Genomic DNA, 3,178 nt, shown 5'->3' with positions numbered 1-3,178 from the left:
GATCCCAAACTCAAAGTGTCGGCGCTGATCTTTTGAAGATAAAACAACCCGTGTGGACTCTTGTCCACTTGCCTACTTGCAAGGCTCGGTTTCCCTCAAATCCGTCCTCTGAAAAGAGTGGAGTCTGTCTGTATTGCCTCTTTTATCTTGACCCACAAAGTATTGCTCGGAGGAGATGACTAGCCCTAAGAGGGCCTGTCAGGCGGGGGCTGGCTGTGGGCGTTTGGAGCAAATGACGACACCGATCATCAGGGGTGGGGGCAGGGCAGCCGACGAACAGAACTCGGACTTGGTATTTCTGGAGCTGTGGCGTTCAAATAATGTGTTCCAGTGGAAGATTTAAGATTCTGTGCTTTTTTTTTTTTTTGGAAAGCAATGTGCTCACCTTAGATTTAGAGATCAGGAATCTATCCTCACAGGACAAAAGAGTGACCCATCTACACAGGGGAGGCAGAAAGCTGGGGTACCCCTAAGAGTTTAGACGGGTCTAGAAAGTGGTTTTAAGTAACTTCAAAACTGAAAATGCCAAATTCATTGGCTCCACTGGTCCCTATGAGGAGATTTGGCCGTCCAAGAACTGTGACTTTGGGTTTTAGTTTTCTGATAGGATCCAGACATGCACTGAGCTTCCTAAGATGTACTAGTTTTAAGTAAATCCTTCTTTTCGCTTCTTTGGGAAGCAGGTTAAATTGACCTCACCCCTAGCCCTTCAGAACCCATTTGCCATCCACACCACTTTTAAAAGGGGGGCATTTTTAGTGATACTTTCATTCCACTTGGGCCTTAGGTCTCCCAAGGTACGTCCGCTGGGGCCCAGAGTTCAGGCTAAGGGGATTCTAGTCCAACTTTACTTGAAGTGTCTATGCAGGAGATGCCGAATTCATACGAGGCGGCCTGTGGACCGAGTTAAGTATTGAAGGGAGTTGTATGACCAGCACATTGCATTCTAGTTGTTTCTAAGCCGCTACCAATCCTGGAAGTGCCCCCCACCAGCCAGTACTCACTGGTTGCAGGAAATGGCTCGGCAGTGCTCCCTGACAGCAGGCACTTCCCATGCTCTGTGTCTCCCAGGACATCCTGCTTGCTCTCGACATCTGCACAGCCTCCCCCTCACCTTCCGTGGACACTGGGCGCTTCATCAGCTTCGATGCAGATAGAGCACGTGGGTTAGAGGGAGCTGTGACTGATGACATCATTGAATAGTGGAAGGAGGATAGGTCTTTTCTCGAGAGACAGCCGACTCTGATGACTGTGACAAGCGCAGCAGATAGCGACTCTCAATGATAGGACCGGGACAGCCAGTGCCGGAGGACGTCAATGAATTTCCTTTTCTGTACCTGCTGTGCCTTTTCCTTTCATTTAAACGATAGGGAAGCGATATCAGCTCTTATAATAACCGCCACTTCATCAAGGGCATTGAATCCTTTACAGCTGACGAGTTCTCCTGTTTCTCTCTACCTGGAACCAGGTAGTCCATGGCTGTTTGCTAGCCCTGCCTGGGCACTGCCATGTGGTGCCCCCTCCTGGCATTCTGGTTGGCCTGGCCGCACTGTAGGAGCCTGAGGGGTCTGGGTAGAAAGAAAGTGGATTTGCAGGCACTTAGTTGGCGCTTAAGGAACCCAGGTAGTGCAGTGAGAGCACCTGACTGCTCACTGAAAGGTGGGCAGTTCGAGCCCACCAGCCACTCCGCGGGAGAAAGGGTCTGCTTCAGTAGAGTTGGACACTGGGGGAACTCCTGGGGCAAGGGCTTGGTTTGGCTTTTGGGCGTGGGCTCTGGACAAGAGAGTGCATTGACATGTACTTCCCTCCAGAACTGAGTGACGGGAGTGTGGAGAGAAGGTTGTGACAGGCTGGAAGTGGCCCTGGGAAGCTTGCCTTTCACGAGAACCAGTAAACAGGACACTGGGAAGCTTGTCTTGCTGCTGGCGGTGGCGTGGCGGGTGGGGGAGATGAGGAGGAGCTTGTGTTCCCAGGGCGCTCTGTGTGCGCGCTGGGATTATTATTTGGCTGTGTCTGTGTTCCTGGAGGGAATTCTCTGGGCCTTCTCACCCTCTGGGGCTGAGCGCCTGCCACCGTCCTAGCAGTATTGAGCACAAGCTGTGTACCGTAGACATTCTTTCCTTTGATCCCTCCCACAGCCTGATACAGGAGCATTTCTCCTCACTTGATGAGAAAGAACAGTGATTCCCCGGGAGTGCAGACTTTCACCTGAAGGTGGGGAGCTGAGACTAGCCCCCTATTCCTGAGCCGTCACCACCTTTCTAGCATTCTTCCCGTCTTCCACCGTGGAGCCCAGGAGATGGGAAAGGAAGATGCCCGGGAACAGACTGGTGGGGAGTTCTTGACTTTGACCCTCAAGGTTTGGGGGGGCTGACATCACCACTGGGTGTGGAATGCATTGGGGGTCGGACCCACAGGCACAGTCTTCTGACATCGATAAATGTGGGGAGGAGTGTGGCAGAGGGGGAGGGCGGTCTGTTCTCCGAGGGTAGTTAGTTTGGAAGAGGTTTCTATCACCCCACTCCTCCAAGAAGAACAGTGACTATTACACGAGCAGCTTCCAAGCGAGCAGCTTCCAAGCGGGCTTGTTCTTATACCCAGCAGCAGAGGCCATGCTCTGCGATGTTCTTAAGGAGTGTTTAAACGTGTTCTAACCGCATTAAGCACGGAGCCGCGAATGTCTCTGATTTTCATTTAAAGGGCACAGGTTTAGGTGGCTTAAAGGTAGTTTAGTTAGATAGGGTTCTCAGCTTACCATATACGTGGACCTGGGAGCCAGCGCTGGGGAAGCAGCGTGCTGTCCCTTTTCCTGGGTGTGACGCAGCATCTGATTGCTGGGTCCATGCAAGGTCAAAGCCACCAGCTGCTCCGAGGGAGAAAGACAAGGCTTCGCTCAAGAGTTAGCCGGCTCAGAAGCACACAGGGGCCGTTCGACCCTGTCCTTTGGGGTTGCTATACGCCAGAATCAGCGTGAGAGCAGTGAGTTTCTTTGCTCTTTGTTTGTTTGTTGGTTATACAATGGCAGAACTTGAGGCTAAGGCAGATGAACTTACCCAAGGTAATGAGTGATGTGGTTGGAATTTTCACCTAAACTGCCTACCGCTAGAGCCCTTACACCTAATCATAGACATATACAGCATGATCATTAGTCTACACGGGCAAAAGCTATATGCTTCAG

Source organism: Echinops telfairi, unplaced genomic scaffold (assembly GCF_000313985.2).
Source record: "Echinops telfairi isolate 266 unplaced genomic scaffold, ASM31398v2 ScPeMD7_7400;HRSCAF=8409, whole genome shotgun sequence".
NCBI lineage: Eukaryota > Metazoa > Chordata > Mammalia > Afrosoricida > Tenrecidae > Echinops > Echinops telfairi.
Note: the sequence above shows the minus strand (reverse complement) of the source record.